The sequence below is a fragment of the Dipodomys ordii genome, unplaced genomic scaffold (genome assembly GCF_000151885.1).
Source record: "Dipodomys ordii isolate 6190 unplaced genomic scaffold, Dord_2.0 Scaffold40, whole genome shotgun sequence".
NCBI lineage: Eukaryota > Metazoa > Chordata > Mammalia > Rodentia > Heteromyidae > Dipodomys > Dipodomys ordii.
The window spans coordinates 13,342,187-13,368,536 of NW_012267256.1; the positions used below are offsets into that span (position 1 = coordinate 13,342,187).

At 34.7% G+C, this 26,350-nt stretch overlaps 1 protein-coding gene across 1 annotated transcript in view; it reads right to left on the bottom strand.

Annotated features, from left to right (window-relative positions):
- Rfx3 (regulatory factor X, 3 (influences HLA class II expression)) overlaps nt 1-24,224 on the bottom strand; it is a 141,692-nt gene extending 117,468 nt beyond the window's left edge. Inside the window, exon 1 of the mRNA XM_013018429.1 lies at nt 24,169-24,224. The gene's annotated coding sequence lies outside the window, so the exon portion shown is untranslated. The remainder of the gene's footprint in view (nt 1-24,168) is intronic.
- Between the last annotated feature and the right edge of the window lie 2,126 nt (nt 24,225-26,350).

Genomic DNA, 26,350 nt, shown 5'->3' on the forward strand with positions numbered 1-26,350 from the left:
AGCCAGGCTGGGCAGGAAACTCTTGAGATTCTCGTATCTAATAAACTACTCAAAACAGCCGGAAGTGGGGCAGTGGCTCAAGTGGCAGAGTACTCACCTTGAGCAAAAAGAGTTCAGAGACAGTGCCCAGGCACAGAGTTCAAGCCCCAAGACCAGCAAAAAAAAAAAAAAAAAAGATTCTCATGGACTTTCCTGCTCCTGCTCCAGTTGGTTTAAACTGTGTTCCTCAGATCTGTTTCTGAGAAACTCGGATTAAAGACTTGAACCATCAGCACCTAGCTATTCCAACTTTTTATAAAAGTCAAAGTATCTTTCAAAGAAGACAATGGAAAATAATGGAGCAATATGAAATTACATATGTACAGATGTTACATACAACTACATGACAAATTTAAGTTTTTCAAACCTCTAACAAGCTTATCATTTCATCTACACATACAAAAAAGTATGAGCTGGCTTCTCCCCTCTCCACAGTTAACAAAAAACAAAACAGGATAAGCTACAAACTGTAATTAAATACCAACCCCTCTCTATTTAAAATGTAGCTCTGTGTGAGTTTACTCATTGTAAATCGAAGGGTTTTATCAAACCAGTAAATCAAGAAAATGAGGAATAAGAAAAAGAAAACTCATGGTTTTCTATAATATAAAAGCTCTTCCTCTTTATTTAAGTTTGATATTGCAAAGCTCCTGAGTGTGTACAATAAATCTTTTGTACTAAATTCATCTGTAGAAAGATGATGGAATGATAATAGTGTAGACTGTTCTTCAGTCATCTTTCCATGATAACTGATGACAGTGATTAATGTTGGAGATGATTAATCAGCACACTGTAACATATACAGGTTGCCTGGGTAACTTTTATCACTTTTCAAACAAAGGTTTTTCTCTTACCTAATTCTTCACATGACTCAGAATAGATTATGAAAAAACTATTTCTTGAAGAAAAGAAAAATCAAATCATAGCTAACAGTTTTTGTCTTAAATGACTAAGTACTTACAAACTGTAATAAAACCATTACCACTGAAGACAAACTGCTAAAATTGATGCAATTGGTGCCATTCCAGTTTATCTTCCCACTCACATCCATGCATTAGTAGGCAAATCAACTTTACCTAGATGATATAGGCTAAAAACAATCTATGCCCAAACAACAAACAAAGACTCTCAACAAAATGTATGAGCCTTTTCTGTTTCTCCGTCAACTCAGTATTAAATGTAACAAAAATCTATCAAATAGAGCACTTGGATAATAATAACGGCATTAAAAGAAAATGAACACTGAGCATGTTTCATAAATTTATTATCACTATTATAACTACTGTATGTGATAGATGCTTTGCATACATTTTATCCTAATTTTATCCAGGAAGTACATATTCCCTTTCTTTTTTTTAATAGAAAGGAGAGTAAGGTTTAGAGACTAGTTTTCCTAGGGTCAAAAAGCTAACACATAGTAGTATTTTAGCAGGAATATTGAGACTTATGAAGATGAACAAGAATGAATATAGTCTATGAAATTTGTTTGCACTTAGGAAAACAGAACAATGAATCCTGCTGAAATTGTTTTGGGAGATGGGATAAAGGAAAATGATAAAGGGGATGCAGCTGATTGGGATATATTATTCACATGTGTGGAAATGTCACAACGAAACTCCTCTTGTACAAATGCTACATACTAATAAATATGTTTTTTTTAAAAAAAAAAAAAGCTAACAGATAAAGCCACAATGCAAGCCCAGATCTGTCTCACTGTAATAATGACAGCCTGCCACCACTCTAGTTAGGCATACAGGGTGAGGAGACAATAGGCTAGGTGAGCAAGATTAACGTTAAAGAAACAAAGCTGACCATGAAGACTTTGAGCACTGAACAATTTCTAAATGTGAATACCCACAAATATCACACAAATGTCATATACATATCATGCCTAGTGAAGTCATCAATGCTGTTATTTTTGTGATAGGAGAATGACACATGAAAAGAGGGACCTTCATAAACCTGTGTTTTATACAGAAAAAAAAAAACAGATTGAATGTGTGAAACAGAAAAACATAAATGCTAACTTACATATTACTTATAGCCATATTAAGAAAATTAATAAATTGCTATCTTCAATATCTTATAATAGAACACTATACAGGTCTACATCAGCCAACGTAGTTAACAATATCATAGCATAAAAAACAATTTGTTCAACAGCAGGTAGTCCATCATGGAATTTCATTTACATATATGCAACTATATCTTCAGAGAAAATTTCTTAAGGCATATATTACAAGCTACTGGGCTAGGCTAAAGGAGGGTTCAATAACCTGAGCAGAACTTCTAGAAAACTTTACCAAATAAAGGATCATAAACTTTCAACCTTAATCTGGAATTCTGGTCAAAGGGACCCACTCATCCTGGAACCATTCCAGAATGCCAGTCATCAACTCTGCAACTTAGACTAGCTATTACAGTCCCCAAAATACCTATGAAGATAATTCTAATCAACTCAGTTGCTGGGCAAGGGCTGTGCCCTTGTGTCAAGAAAGGGTTCCTTTAAGAAAAAATAAATAAATAAAATAATAATAATACAAGATATTATTATTTTATTTATTTATTTGTTTGTTTATTTTTTGGTCCGGTCGTGGGGCCTGAACTCTGGGTCTGGGCGCTGTCCCTCAGCTCTTCAGCTCAAGGCTAGCACTCTACCACTTGAGCCACAGCGCCACTTCCGGCTTTTTTCTTTTTGCTTATGTGGTGCTGAGGAATCAAACCCAGGACCTCATGCATGCAAGGCAAGTGCTCTACCACTGAGCCACCTTCCCAGCCCTAATATTATTATTTTTAAAACGTGTCTGGAAGCTAGGTATGGTAGGACATGCTTGCAGTTCCAGCACTCAAGATGGTGAGAAAGAGGACACAGATTTGGAGATGCTCTCTAAAAACACAAATACACACACACACACACACACACACACAGTCTCCAGAGATCCATTCATTACTAGCTGCATGGTCTTTGCCACTTTGTGCTTACAGAGAAAGACTATGGTAATACACATTCTCAAATGTCAAACATAATCCATCTCCTTTTTTGTATGATATGGCCCACCAGTCAATCCAGAGAGGAACATCAATTCTTGTTTAACAAACAAGAACTGACTTGAGATCTTAGCACTGAGTTCTATGCCAAAGACCTAAAGTTCGAAAGAGGACATAGGTAAGTCATCTAGACATTTAGTTCCAACTATTTAGTTCAGCTATAGTGTGCTATAAAGAGAGGGATAAATTGAATGAGGAAGATTCCTTATTAAAGTCATCAATCTTTTCAACAAATCACTATGTTCTTCTATAACTGTCATTATTTACTAGTTCCATTAATACCTACACTTCATTAACTTGTTTCTTCTCTGGGTTCTTTTCTTATAGACTGGCCTGAGCACCAGCTGTGCCTTCTTCCCACAATCTCTAAACACAGTGAACTGACTATATTTTATCTACATACAAAATGGTAGCCATTCTACTTCTATTTGGGGTTCAAAAACAAGAATAAGCTTGCCAATTAGGACATCCCAGTGATCAGAATGGATCAAACAGAAGGCAAAGATTAGCTTAAAAGGCAGCAAGACTCAAAAAAAAAAAAAAAACAGAATTAAAAAGAATTAAACTGGAAGTATTACCGCAAAGCAGAAAGATTTCATGTGGGTTTTACAGAGTGAAAGAATAAAAATTTTTATTTCTTTCACACTAGAAAAGACTGCAATGATAACTTTACTCTTAAATTCTCTTGCCCACACAAGATTTTTTTAATTCAATTTCTTTTTCACTTTATAAAAGTGAAGAATAAAATCTTTTATGGCTTCTAACTAGTCTAATGACAGGCTCAACAGGAAAAATGATACAATATAATAAGATTTCTAATAATGGAAGCATATTTTAAATGTATAATATCTTAAAGAATTGAATTTTTGTTAGTGACATTTTGGGCAAATATTCTGAATACAAAGTGTGGATGGAACTCAAAAACATCCATGGATTTACATATTCATAAACTGTGGAAACTTTTCCCATAAAACATATGGCTATTAATCAAATAAAACATTTACACTACCTTTCATTATAGAAATGCATATTAATAGATCAAGGAACCTAGCCAACTTAAGAAATATACATGCTTAACAGAAAACTGATTTCTCTGTAAAATTTAAAATAACTGCTATTATTAAAACACATTTTCTTTCTGTTTGTTTGATGAAAATTGGTGTTGTACTCTATAAATGGCTATCCTTTTATAACTCAGTCTTAAAGAATTTTCTTTCCTCCAGGAACAATAATCCTTTAAAAATTCTTTATTAAGTAGTTCTATCTTGTAAAATGGGTTGTCATAAGCTACATCATAAATATTTAATAAATACTCTAATTGGAATTATTTCAATTTTAAATCAATTAAATTTTTATGATTAAAAGCAATTGTTATAACATTTTAGGGAGGTATAAAATTTCATAAAATAATTTTAATTTCCTCTCTCTCTCCTCCTCTTACTACACTTTGAAGGTCTCCTGTGGTGAATAAAACAGGAAGGAATTCACTCTTTATTCCTGTTAATATTTTACTAGTAATCGTAACCCAATCACTTTATCACCAAATTTGTTCAAAATTTCTCTAAAATCATCTTCTCCATTTTTGCAAATTATATTCATATCTGGCTACCTAGGGATCTAATTTCTACCATACCAAGTGAAGAAATCTTGACTTCTCCAAAGACAACAATGAATAATCTCTTAGTGTATAAATTTTGTAATTTTTTCCTTAGCTTTCAGACATACTGCAACATGGCATTACATGTGAAATTAGAGAAAATGTCTTATCTCTTAAAAAAGCTTCTTGATGCCTTCCAAGATATTCTTTTTCTCTGATTTTGTTCCTACCTGTCTGTTTCCATCACAAGTTTACTTTCTTCCATTTCAAATTCTTTCTCCTCTCTCTCTCTCCTCTCTCTCTCTCTCTCTCTCTCTCTCTCTCTCTCTCTCTCTCTCTGTCTCTCTCTGTCTTCGGCCCTCTCACTAAGTTTTGGGGCCATACACATAATATAGATATGAATAATTCCCAAATAATTCTGAATCTTTAAGTCAACACCCTTCCTTCTTTTCAACTGTAGCTTTGAATTATCATTCCCAGTTTTCATCATGCCTATTAAACCTTCTGTCAGTAGCTGCTCTAACATAACATGGAAGATACCATCTTTGCTGCCAAAGTGTCTACTGTAGCCTGAAACAAGGGAGATTAATCTTGGGATATAGTTACTTTGGCTTGTTTTGTTTTCTCAAAGACTGAAAAATTAAGAGCCAGACCTCTCTGTCTGTCTCTCTGTCTGTCTGTCTCTCTCTCTCTCTCTCTCTCCCTCCCTCTCTCTCTCACTTCTCTCTCTTCTCTCTTCTCTCTCCCTTTCCATCCCTCTCTGTCTCTTTCTCTTTCTCTCTCTCTCCCCCTTCCTCTCCTCTTTCTCCCCCCCTTTCTCTGTCTCTCTGTCTCTCTTTCTCCTTCCCCCTTATTTAATCAATTAGTAAGTCTAAAGATTCTGTTTCCTAATTATCTCTAAAAAAACATATTCACTTGCTTCTGGGTAGATCCCTAGAGTTCAGGCCACTTTCTACAATAGGTCCCTGGTGCCCTCCAGATAAACTGCAGACCCTTAACAAGACTCATGAGCCTCTTTCTGATAGTTTCTACCTACATCTTCACAAAAGTAAATACAATCTAGCTAGATGTAGCTAACCTCAGTTGTCCAGCCTTTGGGCACAGTTCCTTCTGCTTCAACATGACAACTTGACAACCACTACTCTCCTTTCTTGCTTTAACAAGTTTGGGTCTTGTGTGCTCCTGATGTTCTTAGCACCCTATGTGTAGCAATTAACATATTGTAGTACATTGTTTGTCTTGCCAACAAGAGCATAAACTCGATTCACACATGCACTATGCTTTTTTTTTTTTACCTGCAGTGGCTTTCCACTAATACACAGTTAAATCTCCAAATAGGAGGAATTTAACATCTTGATGAATCCATACTATTACAATACACTTTATCTGAGACATTCCACAATTTCAAGTTTTGTAAAAAACTGACTACTATAGCCATTTCCAATCAGGGCATTGAATAAGAATGTTTCTTAATTTTAAATGTCTTCACTTTCTATTTCTATTACATCAGAATTTCATTAGTCCCATATTTTAAGAATCTTAAAGCTCATACGATTTTTTGCATAGTTTTAAGTAAACAGATTATTATAAATAAACTCAAAGAGCAAATCACATCTATTGCTTCAAATCTTCTGACACATCATTTACTGTGTTTTAATAAGTACACATGATTCACTGAATTGTAGATTTCAGAACCAATGTTGTAATCATGTCATCTCAGAATAGGCAGCCTGTTATGCTTCCTTTGTTAGACAGAAACACTGAGAGATTTTTAAGAAATGTTAAGAATAAGTAGCCTAATAGTAATTGTTCTGACTTCATCATTAATTAACCACTTGAAATTTATTTGAGCTTGGCAACATTTAACTGACATTCTGTAATTTTCTCTTAATAGTCATTGAAATTTCACCAAAAAAAGGTATTCCAGGAAGACTCCAGTTATTAATTAGTTAACACATTCATATATAGAACTTACATAAATTTCATGTCTAGATATGCTATAAGGTAAACGCTATTATGGATAAGAAAATCAAAACACATAACTTAAACAACCCAATAATACCAAAACCACATATGTAATTAGGAAAGGACAGAGATATACTTGGAGAAAGTGAGACTTGAGAAAGAAAAGAAACAAAGAGAGCTCCCAGCTGAGCTCAAGTATGGATCCACACTTAGTTCCAGTTTTAAATGAATAGGAATGACTGCATACAGCTACCCAGATGCCAAAAGAAGGGACTTTCGAGCAATTGATGTGCCAAAATATTTGTATCAGTATTCTTCTGGACAAGCACCAGGAATTGATGCTCCCTCATCATTATATACAGTCACAAGTCCCATTTAGCAACTATCAGAAAAAAATGTCAGTCTACTACTGAGTAGCATTGCAAGCAATGACTGAGATGCAAAGAAAACTGGAGGCCAGAAAACGGTGTTTGGGGCACCTGAGCCCAATGGCACCATCACAGTATCACCCTCCGTCATCTCTATCCTCGCTTGAGCTCAAGCCACTGCTGGATGCGTGCTCGGAAACCTTTATATACCATGATCTATTCATCAGTTCCTTCAGGCAGTGCTTAACTACAGGGTCATATGACCAGATAAGATGATGCCAAGCGAAATGAACCCCAGATAGGGACACAAGTGGTTTTATCTTTCTTGTTTTGTTTTTAATGCATTTGTAATGCTCTATGTGATTTTTTTTTGTTTCTTTTGTATGTCCTTCCCCCATAGTATATAACCCCTGTTTTCACTGTATTTGATTCCAGTGCCCTGCATTTTGTATCTAAATTTTTCTAATTTGAGGAAGGGAAGGGAAATAACAAAATGCCGAAATAAAAATACAGGTTGACCTTTTTAATAATGAGATATACAAAACACTATGCTGAAAACAAACTTTATGACTTTGGCATGGGGGGGGCAGAGAAGGGTTAGGGATGGAAGGGATGGTAGGGGAGAAACAAAGGAGGGGGTAACAATGCTCCATAGGAAATGTACACATTACCTTACTCATGTAACTGTAACCCCTCTGTACAGAACTTTTACAATAAAGCAAACAAACAAACAAACCCCACTACAGCCACAACAAGGAAAGGAAAGGTCCTCAACCCCCAGGGCCACGGACAATGGCAGCAGAAGTTACCATAGCAGATGAGAGATCAGGTCATAGGAGGCAGGAGGTGGATGGAAGGGGCAGCACAATGAAATCGTGGGAACTTTTTTCCAAGTGGGGCTATCCTAGGAGGAGGAACCCAGAAAGATTTGGGACAGTAGCTTTACAATAAAAAATATATACAAAAAAAGTTAGGGAACTAAAATGTCATTATACAGTGTAATGCTAATACTGTAATTTATATCAGTAATAAGCAATTTAACAATTAAATAAGTGATAAGTTAAAAAAAAAAGATTACAGGGATAAGACTCAGGCAGAATAAAAAGTAACCTTTCCATTCTCAACATGATTTTCACTGTACATCTTCAGTATCTAAAACATCTCCACTGTGGTAGCCATTACACAAACACACACACACACGCACACACACACACACACACACACACACACACACACACAATGTAGAAAAACTTTGAAGTGGTTCTAACTCACTACAGGACTGTAGCTAAGGAACCAACAATAATACTCCTCCATTATTACCTCATGCTCTCCAATCCGTGGCAGAGAGTATAACAAGAGGTTGGAAAAAAATTAAGCCTACTTTGCCAAAAAGTCACCTTGTTTGCCAAGTGGCCAACTTAACAAGCTTACCAGTTCATTAAAAACCTACTTATTTTAACCATTTATATTGTTGACATTATAAATTGAATCAATTTATTGAATCAATTTTAAAGAGTTTTTTAGGAGTTCTTTGATACTTCAAGTGATAGGTTCAAGATTATATTGACCTGAAGTTTTGTGGTATACTCACACTGTATTTTGGGATTTTGTCATTCTTTGCTACAATAACTTATAGGATGAGAATTTGTTTAATAATTTTTGGTGGTACTGAGGTTTTGTTTATTTTAAACCAAAAGGCCAATAATGTCTTGAATAGCACAAAATTTATCAATTAGTGTATAAAAGCGTTATTTGTTTCAGGTTAAATGTGTTGTATGTCTTTAATTCACACATTTGTTAAAACAGTTCAGCTGAATGACTTTGTTAATTTTAAGAATCTGAAAAGCTTTCAATCAATATACTTAGGTATTAAAAATCATTCTATTATATGATAATTGGCTTGAGGCTGCTATGCATACAAAAATTAAAAACAAATTAAAATTTACATAAATTCATCTTCTCACCAAAAAATGTTTTTGCACTTATTCCATAGAGGAAGATTTGTAAAAAGCATATGTAGTCAATACAAACACATTTCAGACAGTTGATATATTAGAAAATTAACCATTAGGCAAACTGATTCACCAGAATATTTGGTAAACTGAACCAAATGGGCTATTGGTTTTCATGTTTCAGCAAACTTATTATGGGAAAAGCATTCCTTTGGTGAACAGATCACTCAGTAAATTTTCTTTTGGTATTGAAGGGCAATTGGTCTTCAGATAACAGGCTTGTTTCTCAGTATCACAACACTTTAAAGGTTAAAAGGATATACCTACATCAGGCTACCACTTCTTGTCTAAGATGAGTAATCCAAAAAGAAAGACCTCCTGCTTAGCATCAGGGTCGGCAATTATAACTCAGGACCTCAAATTCCTAATCAAAAGCTCTTGCTAACAGACGTTAAATTATAAAAGAAAAAGAAGAGAGAAAAAAAGAAGGCACTCAAAAAGAAGCAGGAAGGCCTGCCAGAAGCTCAAAGTGCTTATAACACAATGAAAGAAATACTCAGATAACATGGAGAATGGAATCCTAAAATAAGAGGAACTCTGAGACGTTTCCAAGTCCCTTTCTCACATAAATGAATAAGGCACTGTTTCATAGCGTTTTACAAGGTTTCAAGTGAGGCAAACTGTGTGAGTGTGTGTAGTGGGATCAACTAAAATGGCCCACTGCATTTTATATTCTGCAGGGGTTCTGAAACATCTTGCAAAGATTTGTTTCCCTGAAATAAGTACTTAAGAGTGTCATTGTGCCCCAGGCTTATATTTCATTATTAGCTGGAGCATTCGGGGGTTTCAGGATCAGATTTTATTACTACATCATCTCTGAATGTAACCAAAAATACAGAAACTTTCTGTGTTTTCACTAAATAAAATACTAATTTCCACTTTCTCAGTAAAAGGAAATAAAACAAAATCCAACACAACAGCAACCAAAATAAACAGTGAGCTTTCGCTTGTGGCATAGTGTAGTTTTAGTGGGTGAAACAGAAACCTTTTAAATGTAATGGTTTGTGTAACAGCTTTTATAAGGTGCACTTTTCACTGTCAAACAGCATGAAATGTTCATGAGGTAATCAGTTTTAGATGGGAAGTTTACAGGCTTAACACAACTTGCCCAGCTAACCCATGGTTTAAAAAAAAATGTTTTGAACTCTCTTCTTTACATATTATGTTCATATTTAGAAATATTTTAAAAGGTAACTTTGGAACAACTGTCATACATAATTTACTTAATCATCTGATGCATCTGTTGGATTTTATTAGGTGAAAAGTTGTCCTACCTAATTTACATAAAGTAGTACTTCTGACTTACTAAAAGATACGAAAGCAACTTGGAAGCAAATACTTCTGCCCAATAAAACCAACTCAAGGGCTGTGATTTCTATATAGCTTTTATTACGAAGATAATATCAATTATTTTCTTGTTTTACCATAACAATAAGCTAGTATTTACATAATCTATTCAGAGTCGCATGGGAATTTAGGCTGATCATACTTTTCCTGGCTCCATGGAGTTACTTCTCTCATACTCGATTACATGGATGATGTTTTCTAAATACAAATGAAATGTTATTTACATATGAAAAAAATCTATTCCCTTTCCCCATAAAAACTATTCAACATTGAATAATAAATTCATTTATAAGACAGCATTAGATTTTTTTCAAAGGTGTACTAATAAATCAGTCATACTTCTCCTTCACTATATCCTTTTCTCTGCTACCCTACCAATAACCAAAAACAAAAGCAACAATAACAAAAAGCCCACAAAGCAGGACTGCCTATAAGTAAGTCATATCTATACAATAGCTCTTCCAAATTGCTTTATGTATTTAAGGTACAGCAGCAATGAACATTAATTCTATCACTTTCTTCTTAGAGATGTTTTTTGTACAACCTGACAAATAATTTTGCCATTATTTATAAGATCTGCTGACAAATTCTGCTGAAAAATTCCCTTTTCTTCCAAACTGATTGTTACCACATGTGACAAAATCTGTGTAGTGGGCTGGGAATGTGGCTTAGTGGTAGAGTTCTTACCTAGCATGCATCAAGCTCTGGGTCTGATTCCTCACAACCACAGGAACAGAAAAAGCTGGAAGTGGTACTGTGGCTCAAGTGGTAGAGTGCTAGCCTTGAGCAAAAGAAGTTCAGGAACAAGCCCGGTGCCAGTGGCTCACGCCTGTAATCCTAGCTACTCAGGAGGCTGAGATCTGAGCATCAAGGTTCAAAGCCAGCCCTGGCAGAAAAGTCCCTGAGACTCTTATCTCCAATAAACCACTCAGAAAACTGGAAGTAGTGCTGTGGCTCAAGAGGTAGAGTGCTCGCCTTGAACTGAAGAGCTCAGGGACAGTGCCCAGGCCCAGAGTTCAAGCCCTGGGACTGGCCCAAAAAAAAAAAAAAATGTGTAGTATCATTTAATGTAGTCTGAATAAAAAATATACATCAATGAATATAGAAAATAATAGAATTTAAGGATTCTTATGTGTTTTATAACAGTGATCTAAAATTTACATTTCTTAAGTTAGTTTTTAAAGTATAAGCTTTAAATACATAAAGCTTTCCTTAATTCAATGAGAAATAAAGCAAAACAAACACACAGTAAACCCTTTATGTGGAAAGTACACAGAAATTTCCACAGGATGCATGTTTTATAACAACATCTAAATTTTAAAGTTTCGATCTTTTATAATACAAAACCTAACTAAATAGAAACTACATCTACTCAAGAAAATACTACTGAAATGTTTGTTTAAAACATATTATACCACATATCAAGTAGAATTTTTAAAATATATACTCAATTTTGCCTAACAAAATATATTCTGCAATTCATAATTCATTCATAATTGAGATGAGTTGTATTTCTTCTCAGGAATATATAAAAATTATGTTTATATTGATGTTTAATAATTTAGAAATGTCTGTTATGATTTACAATTTGTCTAAGTTGCTTAAATGTGACTTTTTCTGTGCTTCAATTTAACTTAACAAAAAAGAGTCTCCAGAGCTGGGTGCCCGTGGCTCATGCCTGTAATCCTAGCTACTCTGGAGGTTGAAATCTGAGGATCATAGTTCAAAGCAAGTCGGGGCAGGAAAGTCTGTGAGACTCAGCTCCAATTAGCCACCAGAAAACCAGAAGTGGCGCTGTGGCTCAAGTGGTAAAGTGCTCACCTTGAGTTCAGGGCCAGTGCCCAGGCCAAGAGTTCAAGCCCCACGATCAAAAAAAAAAGAAAAGAAGAAGAATTTCTGTAGAGGAAAAATATCTAAAACTTGCAGATTCTAGATACAACTTCTTTGAAAAATCCTTCCCTATTTCTCTTTCTTCTTGCTTTGAGATCTAGGAACAAACACTTTCTGAATGTGGGATTCAACCTAAGAGCTCACTGCTAGAATACTTTCTCAGAGTCAAGACAATTAGAACAAATGTAAGCTGAGTTCTTGTAGTAGCAGTTCTCTTGACCATTGTAAGGCTTCAAATGAAAAACCTTTAATGCCTTTTTACATGATCCTGTGGTATGGATGGATGGATACTAAGTAATAAATAATTTTTAGGAAGTGTATACTCCATCTACATTACTTGAAAAATGGAAAAGCTGTCACTAGTGAGAACCAGCCCGCCTTCCACCACATTGACTTCCTTTGATACATACAGTAAGAATAAAAAATAGAAAAAAGAGGATTGGAAGAATGATTCAAATCATAGCATGCATGCATAACAAGCACAGAGCTATGAGTTCAACTGCCAATTAATTTAAAAAGTTAAAGCTACCACTTATTGAGCTCCTACCACATACATGCCACTGAAATACAGTTTATAGCTTACTATCATATAAAGATATGTTGTTGTCTACTTTAACTGAAATGAACACTGAGCTCCAGAGAGACCCACAGTTCTCCATCAGATCTTGCAGCTAGTGAAGGACAATGTAGGAACACACCTGCACACACACACATACACACATCTAACTGTTAAATCTATGCTCTTGTCGTTGTCCAGCTTACTATTATTTTTAAAATATTTTTATGTCTTTTGCATTTCACAGTTAGTGAAAATAAACTGGTTAGCATAGTTGAAATTTTCAACATAATGGAACATAATGAAAATCTTAAGATTATAGTGATGCTATTACAAAAGCCAATGAGAAATTAAAAACGACATAGACTGATCTTTTGTTTTACTTGACCATGTCACTTTGAGAGGCTTGCTATCCTAGGAAAAGAAAACACTGCATTAGCTACCACTAGGTTTTTCATGGGCAAAGTAAACAGAACAGTTTCTAACCTATTTAAGATACATTAATACAATATACATCCACTAGGAATAAACATCAAAATGCACTGATGTTGTCAATTCTCCCAAGATGAGAAAAGAATTTACTTACCTATCTCCTTTTATTTCTAGACCATTCCTCTCTGTATTATGAACAATTTGAAGCTTCAACTTTGACCTCTACATTGTGATGATTTTCAGATTTTTTTTTTTTTTTTGCCAGTCATGGGGCCTGAACTCTGGGTCTGGGTGCTGTCCCTCAGTTCTTCAGCTCAAGGCTTGCGCTCTACCACTGGAGCCACAGCGCCACTTCCGACTTTTTCTGATTATGTGGTGTTGAGGAATCGAACCCAGGGCCTCACGCTTGCAAGGAAGGCATGCACTCTACCGCTGAGCTACCTTCCCAGCCCCGATTTTCAGATATTTTATCTCAGGTCCCTGAATGTTTCAGTCACTAATCTTCCTGAAGCTTTATTCACTGCATATATCTCCTTAAACCCTGAATGTATCTGGATTAGTTACCATACTTGGAGTAACCTCATCTACGTTAATGATTTCTCCCTGGAAACATGTACAAAATGTTTAAAGATATAAAGTATTAATTATAGTTTGAAGAGATAATTTATAGTTGGTTAGACAATAACTTCTTTAATTTTTAAATGATAAGCATTTAAAGTCCTACAATCTGTCAAGCAATGTAACGAGGTAGCTTGTATTATCCTATTTTAATTTAACAAGGTCGTTTGTAAGTACTATCCCATTTTGCTTTGATATTCAGGATAGACAGTAAATGCTATATAAGGATTGGGACAAGAACCTTTCAGAGGTCCAGACATGAAATTTGAATGGTTAAATAACTTGTTTAGCTCACATAGTTAGCAAATGACAGTGTCATTTTGACAGTGTCAAAATTTTAATGCATCATAAGCTGACTTCAAGACCAATATTTCTCACACTGTGTGGAGTCTGTTTCTGACAATTACCAGTCATTTTAATCTGAGCTTCTATGTATATATAAGCAAGTTCCTACATATACACATATGATTCCATTATGGTGGTCCATCCAACTGCTGTTCACAATCATATGCGTTTTTATACTGCACAAACATACGGTGGCATATTATTTGAAGGTGTAAGTTATGATAGGTTAAAGAATTATATTGAAAACCATATGCTAACTGCTAAAAAATACAATAATAAGAAAAATAAGCCAATAAAGGCTAGAAAACAGAATCATAAACAGTACTCAGTTAATTTGAATGAAACAAGAGAAAAAAGAAATCAAAAGGCAGACAAAACAAATGGCAATACATTAGATTTCAACTCAATCATATCAATAAGCACATAAAACATAATTTGAAAACACAAATTAAAAATGAATAATTGCTTTCTTTATACTCACTTGAAATCACAAGAGTAGGTCAAATGTAAAGTGACAGAAAATATATACTATATCAAAGTAGATTTGAAAGTGAAAATTATATTAGGAATAAAGAGTCATCCTATAACGGCAAATGATTTAGTTCAAGAGGACAGTTATCTAAAATGTTTTCTATTTGCATTGTCTGACTACACTTGTTGGCTTCACCAGACCTAGCAGGCAAGATATTGGGTGATTCAGGTACTTATTAAAGCCTTGTTTTCTCAGTGGCAAAGCAATGAATAAAACTCTAAAGCAGGGCTGGGAAGGTGGCTCAGTGGTAGAGCGCTTGCCTTGCATGCATGAGGCCCTGGGTTCAATTCCTCAGCACCACATAAGCAAAAAGAAAAAACCGGAAGTGGCGCTGTGGCTCAAGTGGTAGAGTGCTAGCCTTGAGCTGAAGAGCTGAGGGGCAGCGCCCAGGCCCAGAGTTCAGGCCCCACGACCAGACGCAAAAAAAAAAAAAAAACTCTAAGGCAATAGTACAAAATATAAGGCAAAATAGGTCAAATATTTGGGACTTCCCTAAAATAATTTATGTATATATATTATATATAAATATAACATATAATAAATTAGTATACTCATGCTCATATATTATACAGTACATATAACCATATAATATGTTATATAATGTACACAATATATTATATTATATAGTATATAAGAGTACATCTTTCCAACAACCCGGAGTGAACTGAAAGACTAAATTAGTAGCTGCCTTTTGTGGGCTTACAAATGTACCTGATACATACTAAGTTCAATTAATAACTATTATTACCTAATGTTGGGTTAGAATTACTTAACGCTTAGTAGCCAAGATTCTACTTGAATTTTCAGTTAGATGACATGAATTGAAATAGGATAATACCACAGAAAAGTGGGTGGTTGTTTCCAATTCATGTGATACAAAGAAAAAAATACCTTGGTAGTTATTTAAGTAAGTTGGAATTCAAAGTCAAAACAAAGCTGGGAAATTTCTATTCATAGAATGAAACAATGATCCAATAAAAATTATGTATTACGTGGAATGTTTTTGAATCAACCAAAAGTTAATAACCCCAAGTTTCCGTTGATAAAAAAGTTCTATTTTAATGCTGCCCTGCCGCCTTCACCTCGTTGTTATTATGTGCTCCATTCAACCAGAATTGTGAATTTAAATATTGCATCTTCTGAAACAAAACATTTATATCCAAATTGGTTTTCAGAAGGATTAGAATCGGGCGATTTCCATTTGGTTTGGAAAACAGTAAAGTAAATGTAGAACATATTTCATTTTTTCATTTGATATAACTTCAATGCTTCCAACACCGAATCCATTACTAAAAACACACAAATGGATGATACTATCAAACTGCATAAAATATGAAATTAACATAATACTTTTAAATTTCAAAATATCAAAACAAGCCTTTTTGCTTTTTCGTTTAAAAATCATACAGCTCTTCTTATCTTTGATAGAATGAGGTAAAACAATTATTTTCATATTAAAAATAATTGCTTAAATTCCAACCTATATTCACTCTTTGTGTGTGTGTGTGTGTGTGTGTGTGTGTGTGTGTCGGTCGCAGGGCCTGAACTCTGGGCCTGGGCACTGTCCCTCAGCTCTTCAGCTCAAGGCTAGCACTCTACCACTTGAGCCACAGCACCACTTCTGGTTTTCTGGTGATTTATTGGAGGTAAGAGTTTCAGGGACTTTCCTGGCCGGGCTGGCTTTGAACCGCAATCCTCAGATCTCAACCTCCTGAGTAGCTAGGATTACAGGAGTGAGCCACGGGCGCCCGGCTCTTTTGACACTCTTGACATTGAAGCCAAACAAAACTCTCTTAGCTGAATGAGCATTTATGTCAATCAACATGGGAAGAAAACATCAAATAAGCCGATTCTTTGCCTTGCCTGGAGTACGAAATATGGGATCATAGTTGCCACAGTCTTAATAATGCAACTGAAGTTTACCCGTAACTTTTGAGACTGCCAAACCATCTTTTTTGCATAGCATGCTCACTCTCTCGACCGTGTAAGAACATTTGTCATTGTGGCCTATGAGGCGATGAGAGAGTTAAGAAAGACCAAGCGAAAAGCACGTGGGGACCTACAACCTAACTGTTCTCTGAGTTGCCTCCCAGCCTCCAATCATGCTTCTGTCAACCAGAGAAGATTCAAGTTCTCATTATACTTATTGCCCATGTCGAATTTTTTGCAATGACTATATACCAACTATATACACCAAGGGCTTATACCACTCAAAAAAGGATCAAGGCAAAAGTAACACTCAAACATAGGTCGAATCCTAACAGGGCATTCTCCGGTTAACTTAGCTTAATGCCTACTGACAGAATGGCCGAATGTGGAAAACACAAACCCTGAGCAAAATCAGAAAGCCAACGTGGTTTAGGTTCACTGAGGTCATCAATATCATCACTACTAACTATTTATCTGGATTTTTGCCGTTTACAAAGTGCTCTCCCATAAAATTTTTGTATTTAGTCCTTTCATAGAAATAGCAAACTTACATTTATTATTAACTATATTTTTCAGGGAAAACAACTGAAAACAGCTGAGATTTGGCTCAGGTCACTAACAAGTGAGAAGGAAGTTAGCTACTATTTTCCTCAAAACTAGCTGCAGATGTCAGTTTTTCCACTGTTCTGCTAGAACATGTGTAAACAGAAGGATAAATTGAGAGTAAGGTTCCTTGTCAAAGTCATCAATTGTTTCTGTATTCTTAGAAAAGTACCATTATTAACCAGTTCCCAGGTTCTTTTCTCCACATGACTTAAGGAGTCAGAAATTATTTTGTTCAGTTAAATTTTCTCGTAGGTTCAAAGACACCCTTAAACCCTGAAAGACAACCCTGAAACCAGCAAATAAGAGATCCTTCTCATCTATGTAGTTCTGAGACAACATCAGAAACTAGCTTAGGAGTAATAAAATCTGAAGAAATCACAGTGATGAGTATTTCTGATATACACTACCCCAAAATAAGGCTACCTGGAATTTAGTGGCTTAAACTTTTTTAATTTTAGCTACTCAGGAGGCAAAGATTTGAGGCTTGTGGTTCAAAGCAAACCTGGGCAGCGAAGTCCATGAGACTTTTAGCACAAATTAACCACCAAAAAGCCAGAAGTAAAGCAGTGGCTCAACTAAGAGAGCACCAGCCTTGAGCAAAAAAGCTAAGGGACAGTGCCCAGACCTTGAGTTCAAACTTCAATACGGGTACGAAAAACAAAGCAAAGCAAAACAAAATAAAATAAAAACAGAAAAACCAAACAGGTAATGAATATTCAATAAAGAATATTTCCTAGCTCTGAACTGACTATACTCTACAATCTGACCACATTCAGTCAATGAACCAGAAGCACTGAGAAAAAGGATTTAAGACATAGCAAATAGCAAAATGAGATGTTAATGAACTTCAAAAGAATTACCCAGACTAGCACATGTGTTCCAAACTCAAAGCTTACAAAGTCTTGAGGAGGGAAATCAAAACAAAGAAGGAGAAGTTAGTAACAACAGAGACGAAACAACGGCAGATTGAATAAAATTATTGGTATCACTTTCTAAAACACTTTCTAAAACTAAAATAAACTTGAAAAGAAAATTTAAATTACAAGACACATAACTCTACTTAGATAACTACATTTTACAAAGAAATATGTCAGAGGTGCAAATCATTTTACAGTTTATTATTTTATAAAATAATTGCATGTTTAAACTCTTGAACATCCTTTCTCTATATGAATTCATTTGGTCATCCCATCAACCCAATGGTATTTGTAGAGCTATTATCACTATGTTACACATGGAGAAACCAAGGAATAGAGTTTATGGCAGTTGTAATGTTGGTATATGACAGGCCAAATAAGGTAAGTAACCCTACTGGCTTCCTTTCACATTTTTTTTACTTCCTTTTTGATCTTTTCTACCTCTTAGCTCTTCAGTCTCTAACACAATAAATATAAAAGGCTTTTCACAAATTGACTCCAGAAAGCAGTTTCAGCACATCAATGGGAAGCAGAGTCCTGTTGATAGGAACTATTCACGCTAATGTCAAAGACTGCAATTACTATTTTTTAAATTTATTATCTTTAGTTGTAGAAAGAGGTTTCGATTCAACATGTCATTTTATGAGTACAATGCATCTTGTACAATGCAATTTTATGAGTACAATGCATCAATGGCCAAAGAATACTTTTAAAAGTATTTTTAAAGTATTTTCTTATATATACAGACCTGATTTGTTCTATAGAGATAAAAAGGTACTTAGGAAACAGAAGAATCACCTCTTCAAAGATCAATGAAATGGTAGATTGGGGACAATACTCAATCCAGAGGATCTGCCCCAGTAAATCTGCAGCTAAACCATCCTGGCACATGTATGAATGACCAGTCCCCTTGACTGGGAGGAAAGCTGGTCTCAGCCTAGCAGAACTAAGTGTAGAATCAACATTGGCTCTTCACTACTCTACAGAAATGATTTTGAAACAAACTGGAAGAGTGTGTTTGTAATTACTGTGCACATGTGTGTGTGTTTGTTTAATTAAAGAAGTTATGACCTGAATTTAATAGTAGAAGAATTTTGGGTACTGCAGCCTAGCATGGGAACTTGAGCATTCTTCAGTGTTCTAAGTTTACAATATAAATGCATTTTGAATTGTTAAGAATAAAAAGGAAAGACTTTTCTGCTTCATCAGAAGTATTGTTACCATTTATCCAGCCAGGAAAAAAAATACCATCTCAATAAGTTATAGATCAAATTCAACAATTTGAATTACTTATTATGTTATGTCAACTTTATTACTTCACAATTATGACCAATTTATGTTTGCTTAGAAGATAAATTACATATTGTGGAATGAAGATAACTAATGTATATTGTGAAGTGAAGATATGCTATGAAAGAAATAAGGAGACACTGACTGAGTACCTACCATGTCTAAGATACTTGCTGTAAAGAAGACACATTAAAGGTCAAGAGTTTTTGTAACGTGAATGACTTCATAAGGAGAAATATATTTCAGAAATGTGATTTCTGTGTAATACTTTGAAAGACCATCACATTAGAACTGTACTTTAAAAGTTGCATAAAAGTAGGATTTGTCAGGAAAAAAATCTATAAGAAACCTGACAACCTTTGCAAATTTTAAAGATAACAAATTATTTCCTTACTGTGGACCTATTACAGACTACACAGGGACTCTGAATGGCTACAGACTGCTTTCCCAAAGTCAACTTAACACTATCTAGACATATGCTAAGAATTTAAGAATTTATTTTAAAAGAATGAGTGGATAGAGAAGAATGAACTCTACACATTAATATTGAAAATGAGAAATGGTGTGACTACAGAAATCATTTGGGAAGTTGCTTGTGAAGTTAAATGCGTGGTAAGAGCTAGCAATTCCACTCCTAGGAACTGATGAAATCAGATTCATACCATAAATTTAAGAAAAACATCTGTCTGAAAATAAACAATATACAGCAGCTTTGTCCCTTTTATAGATAAAAACAGGAAAAAAAATAAGCTACTCCACCACATGGTGATGAGTGCATAAAAAGGAATACTCAACAACAACCAAATAATAACTCTTCATATACAAACAATGTGGATGAACCTCAAAAAGACAATGATGAACAAAAGAGGACAGACACAAAGAAGTATAAAAGCATACCTTGTTCTATTATACTGTGACTTAAGTACTTTGCACATGCTTTTGTATGTTGAAGGTTTGTGAAAATCCTGCATCAAGAAAATCTATGGTTCACATGACTTTTTTTTAGCAAGGAAGTATTTTTCAAGTTTGTATATATTTTTTAGATTAAACACTATCATATACTTAATAGAGCATAGTGAAAACATAATTGTTATATGCACTGGGAAACCATCAACCTCATGGGACACTTTAAAAAAAATTTTTTTACTATTTTCTCTATTGAGGTGGTCAGGAACTAAACCTATATTATCAATAAGATATGCCTAGCTACTCAGGAGCAAGAGACCTGAAGATTAGTTAGAAACCAGACGGAGCAGGAAATTCCATGAGACTCTATGTCCCATAAACCACCAAAAAGAGCCCCAAGTGTTGCTGTGGTTCAAGTGTTAGAGCACTAGCCTTGAGCAAAAAAAGTTCAGAGACAGCATTAATGCCCTGATGCTGAGTTCAGGCCCCAGGACTGGTGTGTGTGTGTGTGTGTATATGTATATATATATATATATATATATATATATATATATATATATATATAACATATAATCACATATATATTACATATACTTATTTATTTGAAATACTAGAAAAAATGTAATCTGCAGAAACAAAGTGGCTCATTGTTTTCCTGTGGCCAGGGATCAAAGGTGGGTGTGAACTTGGAAAAGGTACAAGGCAGCTTCAGGAAGCACCAAAAATTTTACATCATGACTACTGTGTTAATTATATGAATATAAATTTTAACACTGCTTCGAATATTCTAAAATCTCATGTCTTCTACAATGTATGTCATAATACAAAAACTTTACCAAGAGTTTAACAAAACTTGGAAATATTAGATTTTGAACAAAGGAAACTATATAGACACTTATTGTACTTATTGTACCATTCAGATCATATGAAGGCCCACTGCTGATTTCTTTGAACATGTTAAGAGAAAATGAAAATTAAAGCAAATTAGGATGAGTTCAATGGTGAGTTATCTGAAAATATGAAAAATACATCTTGTTTGTCTTGGTAACAAGATAAAATAAAGATATATAAATACCTAGTGCACATCTCAGAAGCTACATTCTCTCAGGGAGAAATATGAGTCTACTTAGTGGACATCACACATAGATTTTGTTAATAATATATAAAAAAAATCCTAATTACAACTCAGACTAAGTATCAAGTCCTACTTCTTGAATGTTTATTATCTCCCAGATAATAAACAATCGAAAGTGAGCTTTCCAATTAAGTTATTGAGTTCAATTGCTGAATTTGCCTTTTCAGGATTATATATGGCATATGTCTTCTAAATTCCCTTCTAAATAATATTGTTTCTGTTATAAAAATTGAAATAAAATTTCATAAGTCAAACAGAGTACTTGCTGCATGTTTCATTTCAGTAATAAATAACTTTTGTTAAACTGAGCTTCACTTTAAAAAGCATGTTTCTGTTCATAACTAACATATACAGGGCAGAGCTCTCATTTGGTATAACCAACCTAATAGGAAAATTCTACCTTGTTGGAAAATAAAGTATACTTTAGAATGATTCTTTTTTTTTTGGGGGGGGGGTGTTGGTTATGGGGCTTGAACTCTGGGCCTGCCTGGGCACTGTCCCTCAGCTCTTCAGCTCAAGGCAAGCACTCTACCACTTGAGCCACAGCGCCACTTCCGGTTTTCTAGTGGTTAACTGGAGATAGGAGTCTCACAGACTTTCCTGCCCAGGCTGGCTTTGAACCACGATCCTCAGATCTTAGCCTCCAGAGTAGCTAGGATTACAGGCATGAGCCACCGGCACCCGGCTAGAATGATTCACTTTTAATGAAATTTTATGCATTACTTATAGACAAAAAAGAAATGACACAGAACAACAGCAAGCTATATATTTCCAGTGAAGGGAGAACTTAAGAGTGCTTTTCTATTGTTAAGGGCAAGGTAGTGTGGGACTTGTTCCCTGACACATGTTAAGAATGAACAAAAGTAAAAACTATAGGTAAATACTAAAAGTAAGCCAAGTATAGTTGGATATTAAGAATGAGGGCATATGCGTGAATATAAATCAGGGCCTACCAAATTCACTTCCTACTTTTCTCTTTCCAGAAAGCAAGGACTTCAATTTGGAGATTTAAGAAATCTCAAGAAATTAACTTCACCTTTGACTCCTTAAATGGAACATACAATTGCACATACAATAGTTCTGAAGTAGGAAAATGATCAACAACTGGTTGGAATTAGATGCATGGACACAAATCCTCTTTTTCTAAATCCAAGTAAATGTGGAAATTAAAAAAATAACACTTCGGAGAGCTCAGAAAAAAAAAGAAAGAAAGAAAGAAACGAGACAATCATCCCCAATACCAAAACCCCAAGGCAAAGGAATGGAAATCACTAACCTGCTGGATCATTCCCAAGAAGCCATCGCTTGGGATTTCTGAGTTACATAAGCTAATGGGTTTCATCTGTGGCTTCAATTCATGAGATACTTTTAAGTTACCTTGTTAAGACCATTCATCTGGACAATGCAAAAATCATTCTGCAACCCTACAGTTCTTCAGGAATTCATAATGACCAAAATGTGCTTAATACATGTGCAAAATATTCATTTGGTTTATCTTGTTCTTGTTGTTTCCGTACAGGGCTTAAATATGTAACCAGGCGAATTTTAAGATAAAGCACACAATCCTCCTGCCTCCCCCTCCTAAGAAAGGCAGCTAAGCACACTACCTGATAAATAATATACATTTTTCAAGAATACATATACTACTGGACAATTCTAGATGTATTAAAACTATTATGTTTTATTAACTGCAACAAAACCACAAAGGAAAATTGCCTATAATTCTGGTTTTGAACTTTAAAGCATCTTTCCGTTCTCCTATGTAGGTATTTCTTTTTTCTGCCTTTCTTTTGTTCGGTTGTTTTTTGGTTTGGGAGTTTTTCATTGTCAGTCCTGGGGCTTGAACTCTGGGCCTGGCTGCTGCACCTCAGCTCTTCAGCTAATGATAGCACTCTGCTACTTGAACCACAGCACCACTTCAGTTTTCTGAGTGGTTTATTGGAGATAAGAGTCTGACAGACTTTTGTGGCAGGGCTGGCTTTGAACCGGGATCCTCAGATCTCAGCCTCCTGAGTAGCTAGGATTAAAGGCATGAGCCACTGGAGCCCCGCCTTTTTTTTTTTTTTTAAGATGGGGAGGATTGAACCCAGGGAATTGCACATCCTAGTAATCTATACTAGGATTTAGCTATACATTTATATACTACTAAGTTACACCAACTTTAAAACTTGTAAATGATTTTAGTATCCAATCATCTCCTCACTATGTCTTAGCAATATGTCTTAATGCATGAAGGCTGTAAGTCTTAAATCAGAGGGTGAAAACAGAAAAAAAAAAATGCCTTCTCTACATTCAGTCTAGAATAACCGATTAGAAGCTGTTCAAAAGACAATCTGGAGGGTTAGTTCCAAATGTAGACAAATGTAGACAGCGTAAGGATAAGCCTTTGCAAAGCGTCTCCGTATACTTAGATTCATTCCCAGACTCAAACAAATCAAAGCCCCGAGGATACAAATACAGATCATCAAACAACCCAGCTGCAAAGTTATCTGATTTTAAAATAACTAAAAGAATGCTGTTATTAAAGAAACCTTGAATTAATGTGACCTGTCATTTTAAACATTTCAGCTAAGAACTATAGAGAAAAAAATCATAATGAAACACTGGTAAGAAAAGACTTAATTGGTCTCACTTACCACTTTGGGATATTGAGAACCATTGCAGATGCCAGTCTATACTCCTCTGATAAAAATCTCTGAATAAAAAAGAAATAGGAGGCTGTCTTTGGTGAACTTCAGGTAAAAAATAGTCACTTCAATTTCATTTTGTCCAAATATCACTTGAATGAGAAAAAATTTAAATACCTAGAGGCGTCTGTAGAAAAATTTTAGCAGGCCAATACTTTGTCAGATATTAGGGAAGAAAAGCAATACCAACAATTCAGTCACTCTAATACATAAATGAGGTTCTTATTGAAAAAGAAAGTATTTAGAATTAATTATACAGAAAGAGAAAATATAAGCAATTTTGTTCTTTGCAATTCTGTGAATAATTTATCACCTCTAATTGGCATGTATCTATACATATATATGTACATTACATTTAAATTCATTTGAGCTTTTCTCACAAAAAAAGTATATTAATCCCAATTTTGTTTAAAATAAAAATTTAGGTAGCAATCAATTTTGGGCTTGTTTTAGAAAATAGTATGTCATAGTAAGAAAATTTTATGTTCTTTTAATGATTTCCTATTGCTTGCCAAGAACAAACAAAATAGAAACATGATACAATAAAATAGTCAAAAACCATGAGATCACAAATTTTATTTCATGCCTATATATTTTTCCTCCATTGAGACAGCATTCTTCTTATAATGTGAACATTTAAATTACTTTGAATGGACCCCACAAGCAGATAGACCTAATGATTCACGATTCTTAAATTTATAAAATAGTTGTATTTTCCCTATGTTAACCAAAGTGAATCCCGAATCCTGAGGAAATGCATGAGTCGCTTGACAATCCCTTCATCGTTTCAGTAATGAGTCTCAGATATGGTCTATTTTAATCAGTTTATACTGCTTGGGGCTTGCTAAACTTCATGGAGATGTTAACATTTTCTCAATCAAAAATAAGAAAATGTCAACCACTATTTCTTAAGTACTTTCCATGCTCCATTCCACCCAAATTTTTTGATTGTTTATGCTAGACCACTCAGTGTGGCCTCTTAGATACCCAATTGTTCTTTTTTATCAGTCTTTTTTCTCTACTTCTTCACACAGTAAATAAAATTAGTCAATGTGTACTCAATTCATTATTTTTTCTTAATATGTCGTAGTTTTTCCAAAAAGCTAACAAAATTGTAATTATAATTACTGTTCTTTCCAGTTATCGAATAATCCTTTAGCCCTGTTTTATGTTTCTATTTCCCACAAGGATTTCCAACCTTTTTATCCATTAACATCATAGTTTGTCTATTGCATGATTATTTCTTTCAGTCTTTAAGTCTTTGTATTTTATTCATGAATAAGCTTTTGTCAACTAAAAGCAACATCCAGGTCATTTTAAGGTCTGTTTCTTTAATTTTATTTTCTTTTGGTTATAGTCACAGTTCTTTCTGGATTTTTTGATATGTATAATATTTATTACACATGGAAAATTGGGGCAATAAAACCTAAGTCTGGGCCCTATCATTTTTGTTTGAAAAAATTGTAGCCTTTGTTCCTTAGAAGTAAAATTACTAATGTTAATTAAATTTATATTTCATTTGGATAAATTTGCAGAAGGCCCAAGGTATTTCTAATCTTAATCTTAGGTTACACAGACAGGTAAGGCCTACTCCAATGACTGAACGGGTCCCTTTCAAACTTTAGAAGCTGATGGCCTTAAGAGATATTAGGCTCTCGTCATGAGGAGAGCTGTCCTCATGAGAGCCTGTATGTGTGAAACACGTATCTATAGATCTATAGAGAGATAGATCTATATCTATAGATATATGTATGGTGTGTTTCACGCACATCTATCATATCTATAGCTCTATATCATATAGGAAAGACTTCACACAGAATTCAGCTTTCTTGCCCTTCCACTCTCTTCCAAATGAAGACACACCATCCCTTGAAGAGGCCAGAGCACTCAAGGTGCTGTCATGGAAGGAAGAGCAGCTTTCACCAGACATCTGGAGCCTTGATCTTACACTTCTCAGCCCACAGATCTGCGAGAAAATAAATTTCTGTTCTTTACAAATTACCCAATCATGAGTATTTATTTATTGCAACAAAAAGTGAACTAAGACAAGGTACTTACTCTTAAATCACAGACCTTTTCATTCTCAATAACATGACTTAATAGAATCACTCTACTATGCTTAGGACCTTAA